Source organism: Aulonocara stuartgranti (assembly GCF_965226115.1).
Source record: "Aulonocara stuartgranti genome assembly, chromosome: 3".
Lineage (NCBI taxonomy): Eukaryota > Metazoa > Chordata > Actinopteri > Cichliformes > Cichlidae > Aulonocara > Aulonocara stuartgranti.
The window spans coordinates 68,177,203-68,204,954 of NC_138941.1; the positions used below are offsets into that span (position 1 = coordinate 68,177,203).

A 27,752-nucleotide genomic window follows, 5' to 3' on the forward strand; every position below is an offset into this window, starting at 1 on the left:
TGAAATGTGCTGTGAATGAATGCTGATGCAACTCACTGTGGGAAAGCTGTTAATAAAATGAATCTGTGACACATGCAACACATTCACAGAGGAAGAGGACACAAAGGGAGGACACGCAGAGGCTGTGTTGAAGTCAGAAATCCAAATCTTTATTAAAAAACAGGCGGCGGTAACAAACAGGAAGACAAGCAGTCCATCAAACAGTCTACAGGGTCAAACATACAGAGAATTCAAACAGCAGTAAAAAATAACTGGACACTGAAAAACTTAAAGCAATATGTGACGCAATAAAAGGAAGCAGCGCAGTATATTCACTGAATTATCATCAATTACAAAAGAGAAAAACGACGATTTCTAAGGATTATTTTCTTAAATGCAGTTAGAGTGTGGCTGGTAAAGATGGAAACATACAGAATGTAAACTGTGTGAGTTTGTGAACTTTGTTAGTAACAAATGAGGTAAAAAAACAACCAAAACAGACAAAACACAGAAAGAGGCTCTCAGTATTCATTAATAATTAGAAAGAAACATTCTGGTCGTGGATTTTTACAGTCTTAGTTCTGCTCGCTGTCATCATTATAATCATCATGATCAATGGCGAGGTCCTGAGGTGGGCGGGGCTGTCTCTGGTGATGTCACCATGAAGGAACAGCATCTGGCACGTGTTGGTGAAACATCTCAGTACACTGGTGTAGTTTCCTCTCCAGCTGTTTGACATGTGACACTTGAACATTAAGGGGAAAAAGAAGAAACAGTGTTAGGTCAGGTGACCACATGGTTTCTAAAGTAACTGACAGGAAGTAACCAGGCCGTTAGAAATGGATGGCATGTGTTTAGAGTTACTGGAGTTGGGTAACTCTACTTACCAAAAGCAGAAGCACACAGATGAAGGATCAGATGCTGAATGTTGCAGGAACATGCTCATGTGTGGTGGTCATTCAGTGCTGCAGGTTAGACAGTCCAAGACTGATATGCTGCCCATCTGAGAGTTTGAAAACACACATGCAAAGATTTATTTTGTATTACAGTCAAAGTTGGATGTTCATTTTTGTCCTTTAAAAATGTTTGTGTATTTGAAAGCACTAACATTTAAGGATGACTTGGATCGTCTCCTTTAAAGGGGAGACAAGTGTGTCCACGGATCTACGTCACTTTACCTGGATGATGACTCCTCTCCCCCTCACTCAGAAACACTCCTAATATAACCAAGCAAATAAATAATATTGAAGATTTACTTACATGATTACAAAAACATCTCCCTTTGATTCTATTTCTCCATTCCTGCTGAACATCAGGCAACAAATATCTCAATAAATCACAGTAAAATGTAAAGCACATGTTTTCTCTGCTTTGTCAAACCTCTGCAGAGGCTCTGTCAAGAAAAACATATCTGTAAGCATAAAACAAATATACATTTCATAACACGTCACTGGACAAACCTCGGTCAGTTGATTTCCTCTGTACAGTGCAGACGAGCATCAGTCAGTAGGTGACTCTGCTGGTTCTTCTGAGGAAACACCACCATCTCTCCACACCGTCACCATCTGTGAGCACAAACTGCCGCTCTGCTCTGCAAGCATGTAGGAAATCACATATCACACACAGGGGTGAAGAAACATCAGAGCTCAACTTTGGATACTTTAGATCTAAACAGATCAAAGCAGCTCTTAGCTTCAACAATCAGTGAACAGACAAACAATGATACCAAACTGATTCTGTATGAATACAATATGGTATTTTCAATACAGGTGTCAAATTAATTTATTAAAACTAATACAGATATATGTACATTTTTTTTTTGATAAATTAGTTTGCTAAATTATAAGAATATATATTTATTTTTTTTCATTTAACAATTGCAACTGAAAGAAATTAAATATTGAACAAAAATATATTGTCACATTCTGAGCATGCTCAGCACGCTGACAGACTTGAAGTTGCTACAGATTTTAAGAAGTGATAATTATAGGGAAGAAACTTCTCTTTTTCATCTGTTTAATCAAACATTTGATGCCTCAGCTGTCTCAGTCTATAGCGTTCTGCAACTACAACTAACCTGAAGCTTGGATTTGGCTGCAGGTGCCCCTGTACATCCTTCTCAGCAGCACACATGTGGGTACCATTTAATCCCACTTCTTCCTGAGCTTTGCTTCATCACAAGACCAAAGGTGGCATCCCGTGTCACAGTCTTATCATCATCCAGAAGAAACATTTGAAGAAACATCATGGAGAAGAAACATTTACGCGCCTCCTGGTTTTGTTTTCTGATCCTGCAAAAAGACTGAGGACAACAAAGCCCAGAGAACACGAGATACACAACATCCAAAATTCAGACTCAACAGCCTCCATAAATGAAGAGCACCAGGTTGGTTCAGTTATAGTAGATATGAGCATACTTCACATTACTGGGTATGAATAATAATGAGGAGGCAAACTTTGAAGATGCAGAGCATGATGTCCCATCATCAGACTGTAAACAAACATCCACCAGGCTCTTTGTTGCCAAAATTGATGATTCTCCTATCAGGGATCAGTAGAGTGTGTTAACCTGTGGTATAAGCAGCAGTCACTGAAATATTACTGTTTCAGATAAGAAAGCCAGGGTGGGAGGGATCTCTGCAAACTGACTTACCTCTGCAAGTGTGAAGCTCAACAAAAATCTGACTCTCCAGTCACTGACAAACAAAAACTCCAGCTGGGAGATAGAAAACGCTGTCTGGGTCTTGCTGGATGTTGCTGGTCAGAGTCCCACATTAGCAGAGTGCTTCTTGGTCCCACTGACCCATGTGGACAGCGACTGTGGAGAACTGTTCTGGAAAACAGAGAAGAGAATTAAAATAACAAAAAGCCAAACAGGATTTCCACAAAGACTCTCTTGGAATCAGCAATCAAAAAATCACTGGTTCATATTTCAATTAAATATGAACAGGTTCCTCAAATGTACGCAGTTCAGATCTGATTTAATTTAATTTCCTTCACACAGCACATTCGTCCAGGCTGACAGGTAAACATAGAATTAATCTCAGGTAACATGACTCAGAGTAGAGATTCAGTAAGAAAGATTGCAGGCTCTAATATTATTACCACACAATCCAAGGACACACCAACAGCTCAGATTTCTAGAACTATTTAAACAAATGTCTTCTGAATATTCAATTCAGGTTCACAGTGGGAGGGGGGGGGGGGGGGGGGGTCGTGGAATTTTTAAAATAAAGTCTGCAACACAGAAAGAGCTGTGATCAAGCTATTTATTACTGCGCACAGGACAGCAAACACACATCAAACATCACAGTTCAGTCATGTCAGCGCTGCCACAGAGGTCGTGCTCCTGCTCCTTTATGCATTCCAAGGAAGAGGAAGTTAAACTGATCACACCACACTTCACGTGTCTCGCTATGAAACCTAACGGATCAATGGTTATGCTGTTTGGTGCCCTTGGTCTTATCAGCACCTGTAAAGGGAGTTGTTTTCTCAAACTGCTGACGCTGAAGTAAGTTCATCTAGTTTTAGAAACTTTCACTGAACAGTAACAGTGTCACAACTAAGCATATGCATAAGCACTTAAATACTTTAAATGAGAATAACAGAAAATTTCTATTACAGAGGCTAGAGCCTGTCCCAGTAGTCATAGGTAGAGCACACCTGGACAGGTCACCAGTCTGTCAGAGGACTAACACGGAGACAGACATCAGAGTAACAAATCTATCTAAAATTAATGTAAGTTTGCTGCAGCTGTATGTATGAACATGTGTTTCTGTGCTCACAGTCCACCTCTCAGGAACCTGCAGTTCACTTTTAGTCAACTTTAAACAGACCTCACAAAAGGCTGATGTGGCTGGATCAGTAGTCTGATTTAAGTACGATACCTTTGGCCAGGGATTACTCTGGTACATCGCTTCACTGCAGTCTTACGTAGTTTCCCCACACCTGAATAAAAAATACTGATATATACAAATAACAGCTTCAGCTGATGCAGCCTGACCCAATCCTAGATGTTCAGCACACAGAGACACAGAGGTAACTTGGTGCTGCTCACTCTCTCCACAGACGCTCCGTCAATGGTCAGAGGAGCATGTTGGGTGTGCATTCTCCTGAAGTCCACAACAATCTCCTTCGTCTTCTCCACATTCAGAGAGAGATTGTTGTCAACACACCACGTGGCCAGGTGTCTCACCTCACTTCTGTAGTCGGTCTCATCCCTGTTGCTAATGAGACCCACCACCGTTGTGTCGTCCGCAAACTTGATGAAGAGGTTGGAGCTATATGATGGAGTGCAGTCATGGGTCAGCAGAGTGAAGAGGAGGGGGCTCAGCACACATCCCTGCGGGGCCCCCGTGTTTAAAATGATGGTGCTGGATGTATTACTTACCAACGTGTACGTAATAAGCTAATACTCCTGGGTGCTATACACTACAGTGTACGCTGTACACCTACTTACTGGTTTTGTCGCATCAGTCTGTGTCTCTGAGTTAACTTGTGTTGGTCCTACAGCTCCTGACTGCAAAAAATGTGCGTGCTCTTTGTGAGCTCGTTCCCGGCTAGTAACCAGCGCGTTCTGCCGTCAAGGGCGATCATTGGTTAAATGTGATCATGTGACTGATGCAAGCCAGATCCTTTTATTTAGCAAAACTGTGATTAATAGTTAAATATTATTGTTGAGGGGCACAGACAGGACTCCGCACGCACACACACATAAAAAATAAATAAATTTTAAAAATTTAAAAGTTGCCTCAACAAAAGGGCACTTTGGGCACTCAGCAGGAAAGGGGCGGGTGCTCAAGCCCCTCTAGCCCCCCCCCCCCCCCCCTCCCCTCTGCACGTGCCTGCTGCAGAACCTGAATTGGGATACAGCCTGTTCCAATTCTCAGCACCGATCCTCTCTTTCCCTGAGTCCTTAGCAATTCTCCTTCCCACGATTTCATCGAGGCCAAGGAAAAGAGTTTTTGAAAAGGAGATAGGCACTAATTTTGAAATAAGACCCCACGTGGTTACGTTGTGCAGCTGAGTCACGTGACCGCACAGTAACATATCACCACAGAGCCAGGAAAAGGGGGCGGAGAAAGTGTGTGTAGGAGAGGAGTCGAGCAGAGAGAGATGAAACGGGAGTAAAGTAGTAAACTTACAGCAACATATACCACTACCAACGTTTGGATCGATATCTGCATCGATCTGCACACCCTTGTCTCCTGGATCCTAGCTGAGATCAGCGTGAACCACGTGGGTCTCTGCTCCCTAATCTGTTTCCTGTTTGGAAAGACTTCCAGCTTCATCGCGGATTTTTTCTCGGTTTGTGAGCTCATCTAAAGGTAAGCACCGAGCTAACTTTAATGCAGGTTCAGTTTATGTTAATTTTAGCTCTGTTGAGAATAATAGATTGCTTGGTAGACATTGGAGTTAGACAGACTGTAGAGTTTGTGATTGCTTGTGTAACCCCACTCAGTCTCCAGATCTACTGGCGTTTAGATCAAGTGGCGTTGGTTGAACAGATGTGTGGCAGTCTTGCGTTTCAGGAGCTGCTACCGACAAACCAGCAAAAAAAACGCCAAATGTGTCATCTGTGACACTTGTGAGGTTATCTCAAACACACTCCGTCAGTCTTGATGCTGTTGAACAACAAAATGTTTAAAAATGTGGCGAGTTTACCTGGTGATATCCTCATGCGCGACGCGATCGCGAAAACAGCAAACAAGTAACACCACGCCGATGTTGTTCACAGGACACAAAGAGTAAACGATCGGGAGACTCTTGTCGTCGTTATCGTTCCCCTCGCACGGTTTATTTCTCCGAATTCAGCGTTTTTGCTTCACAACTACAGCGTGCTGTTTACTTTGTGCACTAACATGGACTCGAGTCAACCAGCGCCACCTCTGGCCAAGTGCCACAGCCTACAGCCAGATCAACCTGTGACACGCATCTGCAGCACGTTTGAATTCGTGTCATGCACATTTGTACCTTTCAATTGTGTCTGTTTGTGCGTCATGCAAATAAACCTTTGAAAAGAATGAAATGATATCATATATTCCTTATTGGCCTACATTTGTACAAAATTCCAAATTATATACACAAAGTCATAGAAATCACCACTCCAATTGGTCATCATGATTTTGATATTCTCTTTTTCCATAACAATGAAATACACCTTGGACAAATATGACACATCAATATTTCATTAGTGTTGTAACATCACATGTCGCTAGCATAGTCTGTCTGTGTCTTTTCCCTGAAAATGAATATTTCCAGCCAATATAGGCAATCCATCAACATGGCTGGAGTTATATACAGTCTGTATAAGTGTGGTTAATCTAATGAAGATTTGTAAGGAGACGGCAGTTACTGTGAATTCACAGCAGTTACACAGTGATTAGTAATAAACAGCCAGTGAGAGTGAGTGGATATGACTGTTCCCACCACTAACACATGACCATAGCCCACTACTAGATTAACTTGTGACACATCTGCACCTGCTGCTATGATCACAGTGAGTAGAGGCTGAGTGGCTGCACTTACCCCTGGTACATCCAAATCTGCCCACAAACATGTTGAAAGATGCAATGCCAGCAATGTGGATTGTCAACACTAAAAACAATCAGTAAGCAAAGACAACAGGGATCACTTTTTTCTGTTTATTTAGCACCCACAACATTTGTAGTCGCCTTCTGCACAAGGGAAGTCCACACACACCGTGTGGTACCACTTTCCACAGAAGGTGCAATCTGCAAGATTGAATGAGATTGTCAGAGTCATTGTCTGGCTGTTTATTACTAATCACCTGCTGTACATTCACAGTAACTGCCATCTCCTTACAAATGTTTATTAGATTGACCACACTTATGCAGACTGTATATCACAACCAACTCTAACATGTTTGTTTGCAGAGGGCAGACACAGACAGACTACGCTAACGACATGTGATGTTACAACACTGGTGAAATATTAGTGTGTTCACGACATTTTTCGTATGGGCAAAAGTATTGATATCAGGATGGTGATTCTTATGTGTATGTCATTTAGCATTTTGTACAAATGTAGGCTGATAATAAATACATGATATCATTTCATTCTTTCCAAAGGTTTATTTGCATGACGCACAAACAGAGACAATTGAAAGGTACAAATGTGCATGACACGAATTCAAACGTGTTGCAGATGTATGTCACAAGTTGATCTGGCTGTAGGCTGTGGCACTTGGCCAGAGGTGGCGCTGGTTGACTCGACTCCATGTTAGTGCACAAAGTAAACAGCACGCTGTAGTTGTGAAGCAAAAACGCTGAAACCGGAGAAATAAAACGTGCGAGGGGAACGATGACGACGACAAAAGTCTCCCGATCGTTTACTCTTTGTGTCCTGTGAACAACAACGGCGTGGTGTTACTTGTTTGCTGTTTTCGCGATCGCGTCGCGCATGAGGATATCACCAGGTGAACTCGCCACATTTTTAAACATTTTGTTGTTCAACAGCATCAAGACTGACGGAGTGTGTTTGAGATAACCTCACAAGTGTCACAGGTGACACATTTGGCGTTTTTTTGCTGGTTTGTCGGTAGCAGCTCCTGAAACGCAAGTCTGCCACACATCTGTTCGACTAACGCCACTTGATCTAAACGCCAGTTGATCTAAACGCCAGTTGAGTAGATCTAAACGCCAGTAGATCTAAACGCCAGTAGATCTAAACGCCAGTAGATCTAAACGCCAGTTGAGTAGATCTAAACGCCAGTTGAGTAGATCTAAACGCCAGTAGATCTAAACGCCAGTAGATCTAAACGCCAGTAGATCTAAACGCCAGTTGAGTAGATCTAAACGCCAGTAGATCTAAACGCCAGTAGATCTAAACGCCAGTAGATCTGGAACTCATAGAGTTGTATGAGTAAATGGGTAGAGCTCAGGTGTGGTTTATTCCACTTTTGTGGGTCTCTGCAATAACATGGGACATGAATAACCATGGGTTTCCAGCAACAGGATTCCGCCCAAACACAGCAAAAGCTTCATTGCTACTAACGGATAAGCTAATGATCGTATAGTGGAACTCTTAGTTTTCTTAAAATAAATAAAAACCAAATATTGATTGAAAAAATAAAATGGCAACAAAACTTATTACGGAAAATAAAATAAAAATATTACTGCATTGTGGTTTAGGTAAAAAAAAGAGAAATTAATTCACTTAAATGCACATTCATGTGAAAATAAATAAACTTCCAGACACTATCGAAATAGTCACCTATGGAGTCACACTGGAAATGATCTTTACTGCTGTGATCAGTGTGGGAAACCATTTATAACAGATGCACAGTTACAACTAGAGATGGTCCGATCCGATATTGGGTATCGGTATCGGTCCGATACTGACCTAAATAACTGGATCGGATATCGGAGAAAAATAAAAAATGTAATCCGATCCATTAAATATCACGAAAGCACCTCACAAAACTTGCAACACGCCGTAACTCACCTCAGAACGTTAGCACGTCGGAGCAGTATGCATCACGTGATAGAGCGGCTGTGGCATGCGGGACCTGTCGGTGGTCTGGATAGCATGTGGAGCTTCGCTAGCAACCCGGCATTTCATCTCCGACAAAGTTATCCCCGAGAGAAGTAAAGCAAGTGTGTAAGTCCATCTCTGAATGTAAAGCATTCCTGCGTTAAGCTTAACAACTGATATATGGAGCGACTGCCTCTCTCTCTCTCTTGCTGCTACTTCAATCATGAAACTGCTTAACGATCAGCTGATCGGCTTTTCTGTCGCGAGTCCGTCTGTCTTGTTTGTTTTTGGCCCACTTTGCACCAGAAAGAGGAAACCAACGGCTGAACAACAGCAGCACGTTAAAGCTTGATCAGCTGTTGTTAGAATTTATTTAATATTACTTTCTACTCGAGGATCTTTTTCTACGTAGCTGACGGCTGGTAACTGTGCAGGGGCGGATCTAGCAAAGTTTAGCCAGGGGGGCCGATGGGGCATGAACAGGGAAAAGGGGACACAAAGACATACTTTTCTTTCTTATTCTCATTTAAAATGTCGAGCTTTTAATAAATAATTATCTGACACCCAAAGTTTTAATTTGATGTAAAATGAATAGAAGTCAATTAATGTATATAGTGACTATTAAGTCTAATATATATACCCTAGTAAGCTATAGTACTTTTTCCTTTGGGAAGGTACCATCTGTGCCGTCTGCAATTTTGTTGAAGAAAGATGTTGAATCTATTTAATATTTCTTGAAAAATAATTGATTTCTGTGCATTTTTTTTCACACTGCATCAAATTAAGGTTGATTACGTTGATTAAGCATCATGAGGTGGAGCGTGAGGGGTGGTTCCCTATTTTTTATTTATTTATTTTTGTTGTTGCTGGGAGTTGGAACCCTATTAGTTAGGTTGCTTAATATTTACGCTAAGTACGCTTTAAAATACCAGAATAGGGAGGATGGTGTAGGTTTAAGTTTATTAGATTGATCAGTATTGCTGAACTATGAAACTTTTTTTTTTTTTGCATACAGGTATAACAGAATAGCTTAAGTGTAGTTGTTGTTTTAAACTTGAGTATGAACTTATACAAAATGCAGCAAGATATTTAAAAAACAATTTTGTTGATTAAAAAAACACTATATCGGATTCATATCGGTATCGGCAGATATCCAAATTTATGATATCGGTATCGGTATTGGACATAAAAAAGTGGTATCGTGCCATCTCTAGTTACAACAACACATGTTTAGCCACACTGAGGAGAGACCTTATGTAACCGGTTTCTGCTTCATCCCGCTGCAACAGTTCGGCCCAAACAGACTCCTCAACTCTGCGTTGTGTTGTGTTTTTAAGAAGACAAGGAGTCTCTGATCGATCGTTGCCACTTTATTTCCTGAATGGAAACAACGGTGTTGTATCAGTGCAAATGGCTCGCCACACACCACTCCGCACAGCACACTACGGCAGAACATCTCATTAGCATTCCGCTTTAGCATACAGTTTCACACATTAATAAACAAATGAAAAGTACATAAAACTGGTGTTGGACATGTGTCCACTAGGCACTTATTACACTCGGTGCCCATCAGCTAATCAAACATGTTTTATGTGTCTGTACTACTTAGCTATATCGTGTGCGGAACAATACAACTCACCTCTCGTATGGCTACAGCAGACTGGCAGCGATTACTGCAGCCAGCCTCACCTAACCAGCCACACCAAGAGGGGGGCGCTGCTTCCCCATTACACTGATATTTGTGGCAAGTGGAATAATACCACATAAACACTGTTACACTTACAAATGTGACCTGTGTGAGAAGACTTTTAAATCTCCACATCCCCTGAAAAAACACCAACAGATCCACACCAGAAAGTAACTCTACAAGTGCAGTTACTGTGAGGATGTATTGATTTTTTTATCTTGTAATTGTAACCTGAGTCTTTGGAACAAGTGTCAAAGCCAAAATTTCCTTTCATGTACAATAGTAAATGGAACAATGCTGCCATCTACTGGGCAAAACCTAATAAGCAGTATTTCTTAAACAGAATTAGCCTGCAGCTCAACCAAATACATGTTTCAAAATACACATACGTGCAATAACATGAGACATGAATAACCATGGGTTTCCAGCAACAGGATTCCGCCCAAACTATCAAGAAAAGTTTCAAATTATTAGACAAGACAGTCTCCTCTAGCTATTAGCCGCTAGCTCAGCGTGTCCATTTTTCCTACCGTCTAACCCATTAATTGCAAAACAAGATCATAAAACTGAAATCTACTCAGATGCTACTGTATGGGCAGTTCATGCTGTTAATGCACTGTCATGTTAACCTCAATGAGGATCTTCAAATATGTTTTAAACTCATGTTCAGTCAGGGCGGACTGAGGAAGAACTTACCACAGCAAAAGCTTCATTGCTACTGTCACTACCCGATCTGTTAAGATGTTAAGAATAATAAGTATCTCTTAAAATGTTTCCGATAATGAAACATTTAATATAATGTAGACAAAAACAAAAAAATTAAAAGAGAGTTACGGATTAGGACTCCCCGATCCTTACTGCGCATGTGCAAAGTCGGACCGTACAAATCGGGTCTACCCAATCCATACCGCACATGTGCAGGGGTTTTCTTCTTCTTCTGTTCGTTTAATGGCAGTTTACTCCCCAGTGTTCGAGGATACTGCCACCTGCTGACCGAGCGAATGAACCCTATTGTAAACTGAATTAGCGTCATTACAAACGTGTGTTAAATTTGATTTACTGATAGTCGAGTGTGTTTATGCTTGTCTGTGTGGAGAGGATTGATTGGACTAGTGGTGATGATGTCCGCTATCACTGTCAATTGTCAGTAAACACATCATCTGGCTGATGAATCTTCACGTGACACATTACAAAGTCTGTATTATTAACTCTGTAATTAGGCGCCATTCTTCTTATTTTACGGCGCTGTTGTTTAATCGGGGGACGCTCTCTGTTGAGGAGAAAAGCATGAATTTGTTTGTTTGTTTGTTTGTTTCTTACGTTTTTCAGAGACAGGGCTGAAACACTTAGGAATCAGATTACTCCCTCCTCAAGCTGTTCATTAGACTACTCGGCTGCTTTGCCTGCTGGTGCTGATAAACTGTTCTCTGACTTCAAGGTTATTTCTCTGTCTGGATTAACTAAGGTTGTAAAAGCAGCTCAATGTACAACCTGTTCTTTGGATCCTCTACCAGCCTGGGCTATAAAGGAACTGTGGTCAGTATTAGGACCCTACATTCTGTTTCTTTTAAATACTTCATTGACAACTGGAGTCTTCCCTGAATGTTTTAAATCAGCTGTGGTAGTGCCAATCTTGAACAAGCCTGGACTGGATGTTGACATGGTCGCAAACTATAGACCCATCTCACATCTGTCTTTTTTATCTAAAGTCTTTGAAAAAGTGGTTTTTAAGCAGCTCACTGAGCATTTGTCAACAAGCAATCTGTTTGAACCATTTCAGTCTGCTTTTAGACCAAATCACTCCACAGAAACAGCTTTAGTCAAAGTGGTAAATGATCTGCTGGTAAATGCAGACAACGATCGCACTTCAGTTCTAGTACTGCTGGATCTGCGTTTGACACTGTGAATCACTGCATTTTATTGGATAGGCTTGAACATTTTATTGGAGTTACAGGAAATGTTTTATCGTGGCTGAGATCTTACCTGTCTGGGAGATCTCAGTCTGTTAGTTTTAAAAATGATCTCTCCGAGACCTGTGCAGTGAGGCACGGGGTCCCTCAGGGCTCTGTACTTGGACCATTGCTGTTTTCCATGTACCTGCTGCCTCTTGGTGTTCTTTTACGTTCTTTTAATGTAACCTTTCATTGTTACGCTGATGACCTGTAGCTTTATGTTCCTTTAACCATTGGAAATTGTGCTGAAGTCTCTAAACTAGAATCTTGTCTATCTGCAATTAAGGGCTGGTTATTGGATAATTTCTTGCTCCTAAATACTGATAAAACAGAGTTGATGGTCATTGGGCCACACAAATTTAAGCACTTGTCCCAAAATTTCATCTTGAGAATTGATGACAGTGTCATAAATTGCAGGGACAAGGTAAAAAAATTGGGCGTATGGTTCGACATGGTGCTCTCTTTCGAGTCTCATGTAAAAGAGATAACAAAGACCGGCTTTTATCATTTGAGGAACATAGCCAGAATCAGACAAGTTTTGTCAAGCGACACTGCAGAGGTCCTTATCCATGCATTTGTGTCCTCACGTATTGATTATTGTAACGCTCTTCTTTCTGGGCTACCAAAGAAAAGTTTTAGAGGTCTACAGATGGTGCAAAATGCAGCTGCTTGCATTTTAACAAGGACAGGGAAATTTGAGCACATTAGCCCTGTACTGAACTCTCTGCATTGGCTACCTTGTCAGGTTCGAGCAGATTTTAAGGTCCTGCTACTCACCTACAAGGCTTTAAACGGATTGGCACCTACATACCTCTCCGACCTTTTACATCTTTATGTTCCATCCCGTGCTCTCCAATCCCAGGACTCTGGCCTTCTAAAGGTTCCTAGAGCCAGAAAATCAAATCAAATCAAATCAAATCACTTTTATTGTCACATCACATGTGCAGGCACACTGGCACAGCACATGCGAGTGAAATTCTTGTGTGCGAGCCCCACAAGCAGATAAAAAAGAAAAAAGACAATTGGAGAGCGTGCTTTTTCTTTTCATGCCCCGTTTCTGTGGAACAACCTCCCTCAAGATATCCGGCAGGCATGCTCTGTGGAGGTTTTTAAAACTAAGCTGAAGACACATTTGTTCACCCCATCTTACATGTCTTAATTCTATTGCTTTTAGTTTTAAATTTTTTTACTGTGTTTAACTTGTATTGTGTCTTTTACCTGTATTGCTATGTATCACTTTTATTTTACTTATCTTTTTAGTTTTAAATAGTTGTACAGCACTTTGTTTGAAAGCGCTTTATAAATAAAGTTATTATTATTATTATTATTATTATTATTATTATTATTATTATTGTATACGGATTATCCATTGTTTAAATGTTCCGGTAGTGAAAAGTAGGCACAGCTGTTGAGAAATGCTAGGAGCTAACTGGGCGCTAACCGTATCATTCAAATATCATCATCATCATCATCATCATCATTTATTTATTTATTTATTTATTTATTTATTTATTTATTTATTCATATAGCACTTTAAAAACACACCTGGTAGACCAAAGTGCTGTACAATACTAATATGCACATAGTAATAAAACCAGACATAGCAATAAAGTTAAAAAAAACAATAAAAATGTCAGTTACCCACAGAGTTAAAAGCCAGGGAATAAAAATAGGTTTTTAATAAAGACTTAAAAACTGGCACTGATGCATCCTGTCTAATATGGAGAGGAAGGTTATTCCAAAGCATCGGCGTGGCAACAGAGAACGCTCGGTCTCCTCTAAGTTTCAGCCGTGACTTTGGGACCGAAAGCAGCAACTGCTCAGGTGACCGAAGGGAACGAGTGGGGATGTGGGGCTTCAACAAGTCAGACAAATAAACAGGTACCAGACCATTTAGAGATTTAAAAGCCAATAAAAGGACTTTAAAACGGATCCTGAATTCAATAGGAAGCCAGTGTAAAGAGGCCAAAATCGGAGAGATGTGATCAAATTTTCTTCTGCCAGTTAAAAATCGTGCCGCAGCATTTTGCACTAATTGCAAGCGTGACAAAGTGCCCTGCCCAACCCCTGTTAAAAGAGAATTACAATAATCTAAACGTGAGGTAATAAAGGCATGAATAACACTTTCCAAGTCACGCTTGGAAAGAAAGGGCTTAACCTTTGATAAACGTCTGAGGTGATAAAATGCTGATTTTACCACCCCGTTTACATGGTCATCAAAGGTGAGTGCAGAATCAATTTTAACTCCGAGATTTGTGATCGAACTCTTTAGTTGGGAAGTCAAAGCTGCAAGATCAACATCCAGAGTATGAGAAGAACGATTTGGGCCAAATAAAATTGCTTCAGTCTTCCGATCATTAAAATTTAAAAAGTTTTTTGCCATCCATGCTTTGACATCAGTAAGGCAGTCAAGCAGAGGTCCAGTTGGGAGACTATCAGAATGACTAAAAGGTAAGTAGAGCTGGCAGTCATCTGCGTATAGATGGATTGGCACTTTATGCTTTCGGAAAATCGCACCAAGAGGCAAGAGGTACAATGAAAACAGTAACGGCCCAAGAATAGATCCCTGTGGCCCACCCCAAAGCAGAGGGGCCACAGAGGATGAAGCCGACCCCAACTTAACACAAAAGGTCCTATTTAAAAGATAGGACTTTAACCACAAAAGTGCCGAACCAGAAATTCCCACACAGTGCTGTAGGCGGGAGATCAGCAAATTGTGATCCACAGTGTCAAATGCAGCGGTCATGTCCAACAAGACCAGCACTGCATATTTACCACGGTCTGTCGCTATCAGGATGTCATTCATAACTTTTACGAGGGCTGTCTCCATGCTGTGGAATGGCTTAAAGCCGGACTGAAAGATTTCTGACAATTTAGAGTCATTCAAGTAGTCCATCAACTGAGTATAAACAATCCTTTCCAGAATCTTACTAAGAAAGGGAAGCTTAGAGATGGGTCTAAAATTTGATATGACTGAACTGTCTAAGCCCGGTTTCTTAAGTAAAGGATGTATGACTGCATGCTTAAATTCCCTAGGTACTTGACCAGACAAAAGACTAGTATTAATAATGTTCAGAATATGTGGTCCGATGATAGGAAATACCTTTTTAAGAAAACAGGGAGGAACAACGTCATTTGGAGAGCCACACGGTTTAGCATTCAACACAAGTTTCTCTAAATCAGATAAAACAATTGGTAGAAAAGCAGAGAACAAACTTGAGCAAGAACCATGCATGGCTGGGTCAGCAATAGGTAGAGTCAGAGGTCTCAAACTAGCAACCTTATCCACAAAATAATTAAGAAACTTATTGCACATAACTGCAGAAGAGTGCAAAAGAATATAGCCTTCCGGATTAAGTACAGAATTTATAGTGTTATATATAACACGAGGGTTATGCGAGCTGGCAGCAATAAGTTCAGAAAAATAGGAGTGCTTGGCAGCCTTTACTGCTCTCTGATAGACTTTCCAGCTAGTCTTAAGAGCTTCCATAGAGACACACAGCCTATCTTTTTTCCACCGTCTTTCACATCTTCTACATTCTTTTCTAGCGGCTCTGGTAAAATCAGTTAGCCAAGGACTAGCCTTTGGCTTGCATTGTCTGAATATAAAAGGAGCGACAGCGTCGAGGACAGATTTACAAGCAGAATCCAAACAAGAAACTAATCCATCTGAGGTGGACAACTCAGGAGGATAAGAAATAAATTGGTCAAACAATATGGAAAACCGCTCGGCAGTATCTGAGCCAAAAGCACGATAACATCGAGCAGGTACAGCACGCTTAAGAACAGGATTAAAAAGAACAATATCACATAAAATAGGCATATGGTCAGAGAACACCGCATCCTCGGCAAGTATGTTTTGGACAGATAAACCATGTGATAAAACCAAGTCCAGTGTGTGACCGCGTTCTTGAGTGGCACCTTCAACAGACTGAACAAAGTTAAAAGAGTTCACTAAGTCCAGAAAGTCCTTAGCCAGGGGCTTCCCCGGGCAGCAGACGTGTATATTAAAATCACCAAGTAAAAGGATCTGGTCATACCGTGATGCACAGTCAGCAAGAAACTCTGAGAACTCGGATAAAAACTCCTTGTTATATTTTGGGGGCCGATAAACAATTGCACACAACAGTGAAGACGAGTGGCCCAGTTCACACAAACAGAGTTCAAAACTGGTGTGGCGTGTTGATGGGGATAGGTGCTTAAAGTCAAGATGTGCCTTAAAAACAACAGCTAACCCTCCACCGCGACCAGAAACTCTCGGAACACTAAAAAAGGCACAGCCAGCCGGCAGTAATTCAGAAAAGGCACTTAACTCACCGGGTGGAATCCAAGTTTCAGTCAAGCAAAGAAAATCCAGTGCATGGGAAGCGAAAAATTCCTTCAAAATGAATGTCTTATTTGCCACCGATCTGGCGTTAATTAATCCCAACCTGAGAGGAATTGGCTCGGGAGCTTCCGAGGCAGCAACAACCAGATCCACAGGTCGGAGGTTTGTTTGGTCCACTCCACGCCAACGCAGATGTCGGAGAGGAGAGGGTTTTGCAGAACCCTTCTTGAGAGATCCCACAACAGGAACCAAGCAGGAGTCCACCGGGTCCAAAGCACGCAACGGCACCAAGAGTCGCGGGCAGGATCGACAAATTGAGCGAAGCTCATGAGGAAAACAAGAGATCCTGGGTCTCAGTTTGACAAGGCGACCTCCACATATATTGAATGTCGCAATGTTGGCAAAGAGAGGAAGTGACGTAACATTTGCGCATGCGGGGTACCAATCGGGTTTCCGGTACAGATCGGGTAGTGACAGCTACTAATTGATAAGCTTAGGGAAAACCAGTTTACCAGTAGCAGACCTCCGCTGTGGATTTTCAAAATAAAAGTTTCAACATCAAATCTATCAAAATAAACCCATGGTTGCAATCCCAAGTTTAACAGGAATTTAACAACAACAAAACCATATTCATTCTTTTACATCGTTACACTTGCAACATCTTAATATGGCGGTTGCTAGGGGGAAAGAATACATACAGAAAAATAGTCTTTGAATATGAACAAAGGATCGGCTGCAGGGCAGGAGAACAACCAACCCCCACCCTCAGGACATGAAGCCACAGGTACAAGCGTGGGGGAGGGCAATCAGCCTTTAGAATAGGACTTCATAGGATGATCTCCAGATGCACATGTATTTTATTTTCTTCCAGCGCAAATAAAGACGTCTGATTTTGGAAGTAAAAATAGCTTGATCGCTACCATCAAAAATCCGTGAAGTCGGCGAAGTGTGTTCACAGTTTATTGTGAACATGTTGAAAGAGTGAGAGACTGTTTGCAGAAAAACACCAACTGCTGAGGATGCTGAGCTAATGATACACACACACACACACACACACACACACACACACACACACACACACACACACACACACACACACACACACACACACACACACTGTTACGTCCCCTGGCTGGTCTAGGGGGTTGAAGGGACGAACATAAAGGTGGATAGAGAAGGAGGAGCCAAGATGGTAATTTTAGAAGGTTTGTTTAATACTGGTGATGGGATCAGACTGAGGTATAACGTCAGGGAGAGCCAAGGCCAACATAACAAACGAAACATCCCTGATGTTGAAATAAAAGAACCTTACCTAACTCCAAGAGAACAAGATATACAACCTATAACTAGAGCAGGGCGATATGGCCAAAAATATTTATCACGATATATATTTGAAAATTTGCGATAACGATATAACCGACGATATAATTGATGCGAGACAAAATACAACTCCACAACATTACTAGCGCAAAAAGACAACCTTCCATTTATTTTCACTTAAACAAGAAGCTGGTTTTTATGTACATTAAAGCTTTATAAAAATGTAACAGTGCAAATGCAAATTCCTTGCTGAAAGTTTAACCAAAAGGCATTTCCAGTAGAAATGGGCTGACATATCCTGAGCATAACCATGTATAATATCCACTGAAGTTAAAAAGAGGTGCTTTGCAACATTAAACTGCAGTGTGCAGTACGCATTTTTCGGACCATAAGGTGCACGGGATTATAAGGCACATTAAGCGAAACAAAGCAGTCAGATAAATCAAACTTTATTAAACTCATTCTTCTTGCTTCCTCCACTTCTGTACCATTGATTCATTAATGTTGAATTCTCTGGCAGCTGCTCTATTCCCATGTTGTTGCAGTATAGTAATGACTAACCTCGTATTGTGGATGGATTATCTCAGTTGTTCACCTGACTGAAGTTTGGTCCGTTTACAGCATCCTGCCATGCGATTGCATTTGTTTCTAACCATGAAGAACCTTCACGTTAACTTTTATAAGTGGAAAAGTGTTAGTGTTCGTCCTCCAGCTTCACTGTTTATGTTATGCTAACATAGCTGTGTCGCTAGCGATCACGTAGCACATCATTATATACCAGCTAGCCCAACTTCAGTAACCCTACAAACGTCACTGCTGTTTAGTTTCCTGTCTTCATTTATGTTGGAAGTGATAGCAGAGCTGTACGTTTGATTTTTTTCAGAAATCTCTCAGTCAGAACATGCAATATCATGCTTAGGTAACTAGCGAAACTAGCGAGCTAACTTCCGCTAGCTTCCTGCTAACTTCTAACTCCGTTAAATGTAATAACTTTTGTTTTCATGGATGCCTGGAAGTTAAACTTTATAGTTACACCTGGTAAAGCAGCAATGCTGATCGTTTTATTAAAGATGAAAGAATTTAGACAGTTTTTAACTCTAAGTGATGCTGCAGTGTTGTTTGACCTGAAGTTTACGGAGTTTAGGACCCAGATTACTCCCAGATTTAAGAGCATCTTAGTCCGACAAATACGACAATAACAACGGCCGCTTGCATGTTCTGCAAAAAAATGTGCTTTGTTGTGTATCTGACGGACAAACACCAAACCAGTTCCACATCACGGAAGTTGCACCATTTTTACAAACCAATTCTGGTTCATCTGTTTCACTCAACAATCGGCCATGTGCGTATGAAAACAAAGGCACTGCGCATGCGCGTTTTACTCCCATTCTATCGCGATATTTAATTTTCCTATCGTTGCCTAACATTATACCGGTATTACCGTGAACGGTATAATATGGCCCAGCCCTACCTATAACCATAACCTACCTAACAACACATAAACAGGAGAAAACAGGGTGTCAAAACAAAAGGCAGCTCTCCCCTACAAGCAGTCTGAACATAAAACAACAATGCTCACACAAAATACAAAGGCATGCAAGCCTGTACAAGTATGGCAACCAAAATGGCCAGAGGCCACAGAAGCACAGCTCCACAGGCCTTAAATAGTGCTCTGCTGATTACCAATTAGCCGGACTCTGCGCAACATCCAATCAGGACAGAGGAGGTGGAGCCTGGACAAAACAAAGGGTTAATAGGGAGAAGAGACATCCTCCTGGGGGATGTAACACCCCCACCCAGAAAAACAAACGTATAAGTTTGTTAACCTTACACCATCACATTCTTGAGAGGGCATCGGCCACAATATTTTCACATCCTCTCTTATGCTTTATTTCAATGTTGTAGTTTTGTGAAATTAAAGCCCACCTCATCAATCGTTGATTGATATACATACGAGAGAGGAACACGAGAGGATTGGGATCAGTGAAGACCTCTACAGGTTGGGAAGTAGATCCCACATACACGTCAAAATGCTGAAGAGCCAAAAGCATGGCCAGAGTCTCCTTTTCAATTGTCGAGTACCGCCTTTGATGAGTATCGAACTTCTTGCCAAAGAAGCAGACAGGGTGACTCACTCCTTGTCCATCATCCTGAAGAAGAACAGCTCCAGCCCCCACCTCACTGGCATCCACTTCAAGCTTGAAAGGTTTAAAAAAGTCTGGAGCGACAAGAACAGGTGAACTCGACAGAAGACCTTTTGCACATTCAAAAGCATGTTGACACTCAGGACTCCAAATGAATGGTACCTTTGGGCTGCACGGGTTAGTCAGTGGTGTTACGACTTGAGAAAAATTCCTACAGAAACACCTGTAGTAACCAACCATCCCCAGGAATCTGCGCAGCTCACGGCGTGTTGTTGGCACAGGAAAGTTGAGGATGGCATTAACCTTTGCACTGATAGGGAGAACCTTGCCCTGCCCAACTTCCTTTCCAAGGTAGGTCACTGTAGCCTTACCAAACTCGCATTTAGCCAAGTTGAGGGTCAAGGAAGCATCAGCTAAACGCTTGAACATGGTGGTTAAAGTGTCGACATGCTCTGACCAGTTGGAAGAATAGATGACCACATCATCAAGATAAACATTACAGTTCGCCACACCAGATAATACAGTTGACATTAACCTCTGAAAGGTAGCAGGAGCATTTCTCATTCCAAATGCCATGACTGTATATTGTAAAAAGTGATCAGGTGTTACGAAAGCTGAGATTTCTGATGCTCTTTCTGTCAGAGGTACTTGCCAATAACCTTTAAGATGGTCAAGCTTACTCACATAAGCAGCAGATCCGACGCTGTCAATACAGTCCTCAATACGGGGCAGTGGGAAGGAATCAGGTACTGTTACTGCATTTACCTTGCGGAAATCTGTGCAAAAGCGAGGTGTTCCATCTGATTTTGGCGTAACCAGGCACGGAGAACTCCATGGACTATAGCTTGGGATAGCCAATCCATGCTTCAGAAGGTAGTCTACTTCTGTGTTCATCATTTCCCTTTTTGCCATATTCACACGGTAAGCATGCTGCTTAATAGGCACTGCATTCCCAACATCAATGTCGTGCTCTATTACAGTAGTACGGGAAGGCGTGTCCCCAAAGAGTGTTAAATGAATGTTGACGAGCCTTTCAATGTCCAACTGGGCGACCGTGGCTCAGGGGGTTGGGAATCGCATCTGTAACCGGAAGGTCGCCGGTTCGATCCCCGGGCTCTCTGTCCTAGTCGTTGTGTCGTTGTGTGCAAGACACTTTACCCTACCGCCTACTGGTGTTGGCCAGAGGGGCCGATGGCGCGATATGGCAGCCTCGCTTCTGTCAGTCTGCCCCAGGGCAGCTGTGGCTACAAGTGTAGCTTGCATCCACCAGTGTGTGAATGGGAGAGTGAATGAATAGTGGTAGTGTAAAGCGCTTTGGGTGCCTTGAAAAGCGCTATATAAATCCAATCCATTATTATTATTATTATTAACTGTTGCTCACGGGTCAAGTGGGACAGATATATAGACAACTGAGACAGTCCCTCAGAATTAAGCATTCTGGCATTCTGGTAGCTGGCATCACAAAGTTTGAGCCCATCTTCATCTAAACTCGACCTCAATCCTGAGGAGGAGTTCAACAAGAGAGTTTCTGGAGATGAGATTTGCTCTGACGGAGATGCCACAGGCTTATCTGCGGTGCCACAGAAAGAGTCAGCTCTAGAATGAAAGGATTTAAGCATATTGAGATGGCACAAGCGTGTTTTACGCTTCCTATCTGGTGTTTTAATCACATAGTCAGTGTCATTTACTTTCTTATCCACCTGGTATGGTCCACAGAAGCAGGCAGACAATGCAGAGCTAGCAGTTGGTAGAAGAACCAAAACCTTGTCACCTGGATTGAAAGATCGAGGATTGAAAGATCTTATCATACCAACTCTTCATCTTCCCCTGAGCAGAGGAGAGGGCTTCTGCAGCTGCCAACCTGGCCTTATGGAGGCACTCTCTGAACTGTGAAACATAATCCAGAACATTAGTTTTCACAACATGGTCTGTTGACAAGAACTGTTCTTTCAACAACTTCAAAGGTCCCCGAACAGAATGACCAAACACTAGTTCATTTGGGCTAAATCCAAGGGACTCTTGCTTAGCTTCGCGCATAGCAAACACCATCAGGGGTACTCCCTCATCCCACTCTTTTCCAGTATCCAAGCAGTATTTCTGCAACGTTGCCTTGAGTGTCTGATGCCAGCGCTCTAATGCTCCTTGAGACTCAGGATGGTATGCACTTGACACAACATGCTTAATCCCCAGAGTCTGCATGACCTGCTTGAAAAGTTTAGACAGAAAGTTAGTTCCTTGGTCTGTCTGGACTACTTACGGTGTTTGTATATTTTTGTGTGTGTGTCCCAGCTGAGTAACAGGATTCTGGTGGAGCGGCAGAGGAACAATTTTGGACTCAGCTCAGCCACTACAGAGGAAACAATGACTTCAACACAAAAGGTGAGAAAAGTATCACAGTTACACGGTTATTGAAACTGTGTGTTCAGCTGGTTGGTTTTTAAAAACATGTTAACAGCAGCTTTATCTTTTCCATCCTGTGCTCCTCCATATATACAGACTCTACATTCACAACCAAAAACCACTGAAGTTAGAAGAAAATGCAAAGATTATATTTTATAAGCACACATTGAAACAACAAGATCATCAGTTGAACTTGCAATTTCTTATGCGTAAAAGAGTTTCTCTGCTGATTGATATTTCTTCAATAATGTCATTTTCATTACAACTCTCATTGTAGCACATCATTGTAATGTGATACTGTCACCAGAAGGTGGTGGTAACACACCTACAATGTGTTTGTTGACATGTTTGATTCCACCAATGGAGGGAGTTTCAGTTTGTTCCACGACTGCATTTCACTCACTGCCTCTGTTTGTATCTCTGTCACTGCAGGACGAACATGGAGCGAGAAGTCAGCGCTCTCAGGAGGCCGACAAACCTCACAGAAGAAAGGGAGAGAAAACCTACAGCTGTGATGAGTGTGGGAAGGATTTTACCCGGGCTGGAGACTTAAAAACTCACCAACTCATCCACAGTGGAGTTAAACCTTACAACTGTGACTTGTGTGGAAAGTCTTTTACCCGGGCTGGAGGCTTAAAAAGACACCAACTCATCCACAGTGGAGTTAAACCTTACAGCTGTGACTTGTGTGGAAAGTCTTTTACCCTGGCTGGAAGCTTAAAAACACATCAACTCATCCACAGTGGAGTTAAACCGTATAGCTGTGACTTGTGTGGAAAGTCTTTTACCGAGGCTGGATCCTTAAAAACACACCAACTCATCCACAGTGGATTTAAACCTTACAGCTGTGACTTGTGTGGAAAGTCTTTTACCCAGTCTGGAAGCTTAAAAAGACACCAACTCATCCACAGTGGAGTTAAATCATATAGCTGTGACTTGTGTGGAAAGTCTTTTACCCTGGCTGGAAGCTTAAAAACACACCAGCTCATCCACAGTGGAGTTAAACCGTATAGCTGTGACTTGTGTGGAAAGTCTTTTACCGAGGCTGGATCCTTAAAAACACACCAACTCATCCACAGTGGATTTAAACCATACAGCTGTGACTTGTGTAGAAAGTCTTTTACCCAGTCTGGAAGCTTAAAAAGACACCAACTCATCCACAGTGGAGTTAAATCATATAGCTGTGACTTGTGTGGAAAGTCATATACCCTGGCTGGAAGCTTAAAAACACACCAACTCATCCACAGTGGAGTTAAAGCACACAGCTGTGACTTGTGTGGAAAGTCTTTTACCCAGGCTAGAGAATTAAAAACACACAGACTCGTTCACAGTGGATTTAAAGCGTACAACTGTCACTTGTGTGGAAAGTCTTTTACCCACGCTCAAAACTTTAAAACACACCAACTCATCCACAGTGGAGTTAAACCTTACAGCTGCAACTTGTGTGGAAAGTCTTTTACCCAACGCAAAGGCTTAAAATTACACCATATCATGCACAGTGGAGTTAAAGCACACAGCTGTGATTTGTGTGGTAAAGCTTTTGCTCGAAATGACGGTTTACAGAGGCATCTAGTTACCCACTCTGGAATTAAGGCGTACAGCTGCGACTTTTGTGGAAAAAGGTTCAGAGACAAACAGTACCGAAATAGTCACCTACGGAGTCACACTGGAAATGATCTTTACCGCTGTGATCAGTGTGGGAAACCATTTATAACAGATGCACAGTTACAACAACACATGTTTAGCCACACTGAGGAGAGACCTTACAAATGTGACCTGTGTGAGAAGACTTTTAAATCTCCACATCCCTTGAAAAAACACCAACAGATCCACACCAGAAAGTAACTCTACAAGTGCAGTTACTGTGAGGATGTATTGATTTTTTTTTATCTTGTAGTTGTAACCTGAGTCTTTGGAACAAGTGTCATGAATAAACTTATGGAATTATGCTGAATGAACAGTTTGGCAAAATGAAGAATCATTTTCGCTCAGTAAGCTGAGTGTTATAATGTAAAGAGTAAAATGTAATTGGACGTTGGCAAGGATGCTCTTTATTTCAGGCGACATTCAGGATAAAAACGTTGAAGCAATTCCCCGACTTACAATGTCTTTGTTTAGAAGTGGAGCAAAGCACATGGATCCATTTCTCAACCCTGTCGTCACTGTGGTGGTGGGAAAGAGTTTCTCTTTGACCTTTGTGGAAAAACCTCCAATCACAAACGGGACCTAAAAGCACATCAACGTAGACACACTGGAGGCAAAATGAACTACTGCAAAGAATGTGGGAGAGGCTTCCACACACCAAATACTATAAAAATACATGACCTCTTCCACAGTGTGGTCAAAAAGCACATCTGTGACCAGTGTGGGTCATCCTTCACCACTGAACATGAGCTCAATGAAAAAGCATAAGGGAATCCACACAGGAGAGACACCATACAAGTGCAGACACAGTGACAAAAGCTTCTCACAATCAGGTCATCGTAACAAACATGAACGTACACACATGGAAGTGAACTTCAGCTGTGACCAGTGTGACAAGAGCTTCAGGAATCTCAGTTCATACTCCGAACACAAACAATCCCACACTGTAAATAAACTGTTTCACTGTTACCAATGTGCAAAAACATTCACTTCATTATCAAACATCAGCCTGATCATGCAGGACTGAAATCACTGGATCACAATGAATCTGAAGAGAGAGAAAGATCCTCTTCTGGTTTCAGGCTCAGACTTAAAAACCTTGAGATCAGGCTCCACAGAGTTCAGATGGAATCTCCTGTAAAGAGTGTCAGCTGATGTCACACTTGGATCTGATGAGGTAGCTCTGATTTCTGGACCTGCAGTGAATAATTCTGAATGTTACATTTAGGAAGCTGCATGTATAGATATGCATATCAAGTTTATGTTTTTTCCTTTGAGGGATTTGAATTCTCTAAAATGTTATCCCTGTTACATTTTAATCTTTGTTCCCTTAGGACACAGTAGTCTTTAGTAGTTGTACTTGTTACTGTATTATTAAAGTTATAGGAATTTCTTTTTCACCAAACAGATAATGTATCAAAATTGCAGATATGGTTTTATATATCAATTTCTTTTAATTTAGCTTTCTTAGTTTTTCCAAAATTAACTTCTTTTTTTAATGTATTCATTTAATGTGTTACCTCAGTTAAATTTCAATTCTTCATTCATATTTATCTTTTGCTGTTGTAAAATCTTCTCTTAAATCATTTTCTCCCCAAACTGCAAATAATTACACAGCTGTTGCTCTTAAAACTACCAAAATGAACTAAATCTGTCCACCAGCTTTGAAACAACACCTGCTGTGACTTTATGTCCTGAAAAAATAAACTCAAGCTAAACTGGTTTTGGGCTGTACTTCCATGTAATACCAGTTTGTACCAGAGGATGGAGCAGTAAGTCAGTGTAACCTTTATTCAATTAGGCAAAGACCACAATCTTATTCACAGTGGCAGCAAAGAAATGTTGAAAGTTAAAAACAGCAGCACACATCAGAACCATTTTAAAGATCACAGGTGACTACTTTTACTTAATTCAAATTCTGTTAAACCTCTAATTTTTTGCTCCTCCTTTCACTTTAGTGTATTTAGTCCTTGAAGTCCACATGTTGTTTTTTTAATGAATTTTGATCCACGTGTTTGCAGCTGTTTTCTTGTTGATTTGAAGTTTGTATTATGAAATCCTGATACTGTTAAAGCATTAGTTATATTTGATGAAGTCTGTGTAGAGTTTATCTTATTAAACAGTTTGGTGGGAAAAATAAAGAAATGGTCTCAGAACAAGTAGTTTGAGCCATTATTTCCGATTCAAACTAATTTAACTGTTTTCAGTGGTACATGTGGAGGTTTATCACAGGAGGCGACTTGGCTGTTCTCCACTCACACTGAAAAAGGATCCTACAGCTCATTAAAAACTCTAAAATGACCTTCAAGGAAAATATGTTTGATTTTCCTTAAAAACGTGCTGTTGGCATGAAGTTTTCAGACAGTGTTTTTAAGAGTCATTGTGGTTAACATCTCACACATTCCAATAAAGCAGATGTTCCTGCACTGCAACAGTGGTTTGCAGCTGCGTTCTCCTCCCCTGCTCGTCTACAGGACTCTCATGGAGCACCACTTTGAAACTTTGTAACTCTCTCTCTGCAAAATACAATATATAAAGACCAATGCTGGGCAATTAATTATATAGTTACTTCTTCAAAAAAGTTACTGAGTATTGCAAACAACAAAGATTTTTGCAGCTGTTTACCTAAAAATGCTGCTAAGGCATTTTTTAAACAAACATTTAAACTATTTACAGAACAATCAGGTGTTTTGCATCAAATCTGATGCAATCTAACCTAACCCTACCCCTAACCATAAGCATAACTTTGAGAAGTATTCCGGATGGGTGAGAGAAAAAGTGGATTCTGCTTTGGTGTTGTGCACATGCACCGCATCTGTGCAGAAACATTGGGAAGGATGTTTTTTGAGGTAGGATGGATTCCCAGAACACCGTCACTCCTAAAACTTCCTCCCGTTTCTTAACAACTAAATGCCATGTTTTGATTGGTCGACATGGTGCATTTTTTGACCAATGGGAAAGGGTGGGGGTGTTTTGGTTTTGTCTTTGCTCACAGGCAGTGAGTGCTTTAGAGAGTTTTCCTTATAAAACGCTGTTTTTTACTGTTTCTTCCCGCAGTATTCTGGAAGAAAACCAAACATTGTTCTAATCCCATACTGGAGCAGCCAGTCACTTACTGACTAAGACTGCAAAATAGAATTGTTAACGTATTTACTTTAATTTCAATTCAGGTTAGAATTTTATTTTGTGTGCAACACAGATTTTTTTCTGCACAGAGACCATGCCAGCAGTGTGCAATTGAGCACACGCGCAGTTTAGAGGGAACATTGGTGATGATTATCAGAAAGTGAACAAGGTCTCATGGTTTGATGCTTGTCCTGTTAGGTTTTGTATTGTTCATTGCCATTTATGCTTAGAAATATTTAACCATATATGCTTAGAAGTATATAATCATTTGTAGATTGAAAGAATGTCTCATCCTAGGAGGTCTGTAACAACTCTCTGTAGCATAAGATCACACACCTCCTAGGAGAGGTCGTATCTTCTCTTGCTGATATATGGTTTAGCAAACACACGTATATTTCTTTAAGTATAAGAGCCTTTTGTTCAGATGGAGCCCTAGACTCCTGGCACCAGCCTTTGGGGAGTCTTCACAGGGTCACATCTTGACCTCACACAAATCACACAAATCACACACAAATCACACACACACACACACACACACACACACACACACACACACACACACACACACACACACACACACAGTATTCTTTGTTCACATGTATACCTATGTAAGATGTTATATGTTAATGACCCTATGCATATTCATGTAACCACAATAAAAGGAGTGCTATGGGGGA

At 41.3% G+C, this 27,752-nt stretch overlaps 2 long non-coding RNA genes across 10 annotated transcripts; one reads left to right on the forward strand and one right to left on the reverse strand.

Annotated features, from left to right (window-relative positions):
* Positions 1 to 127: 127 nt before the first annotated feature.
* On the reverse strand, positions 128 to 5,870 carry LOC309696239. Of its 9 annotated transcripts, none has more exons than XR_014273394.1 (8): positions 4,439 to 4,559; positions 3,867 to 4,259; positions 2,633 to 2,812; positions 2,057 to 2,548; positions 1,440 to 1,570; positions 1,088 to 1,196; positions 867 to 982; positions 128 to 724 (listed from the first exon to the last, which is right to left on the reverse strand). It is a non-coding gene; the product is annotated as an uncharacterized lncRNA (long non-coding RNA). The 9 variants fall into 9 exon arrangements; XR_014273395.1 differs by having other exon boundaries at positions 4,370 to 4,559; XR_014273393.1 differs by lacking the exons at positions 3,867 to 4,259; positions 4,439 to 4,559 and adding an exon at positions 5,644 to 5,870.
* Positions 4,845 to 27,752, forward strand: LOC309696347. Its single transcript, XR_014273432.1, has 3 exons — positions 4,845 to 5,306; positions 22,195 to 22,284; positions 22,738 to 27,752. It is a non-coding gene; the product is annotated as an uncharacterized lncRNA (long non-coding RNA).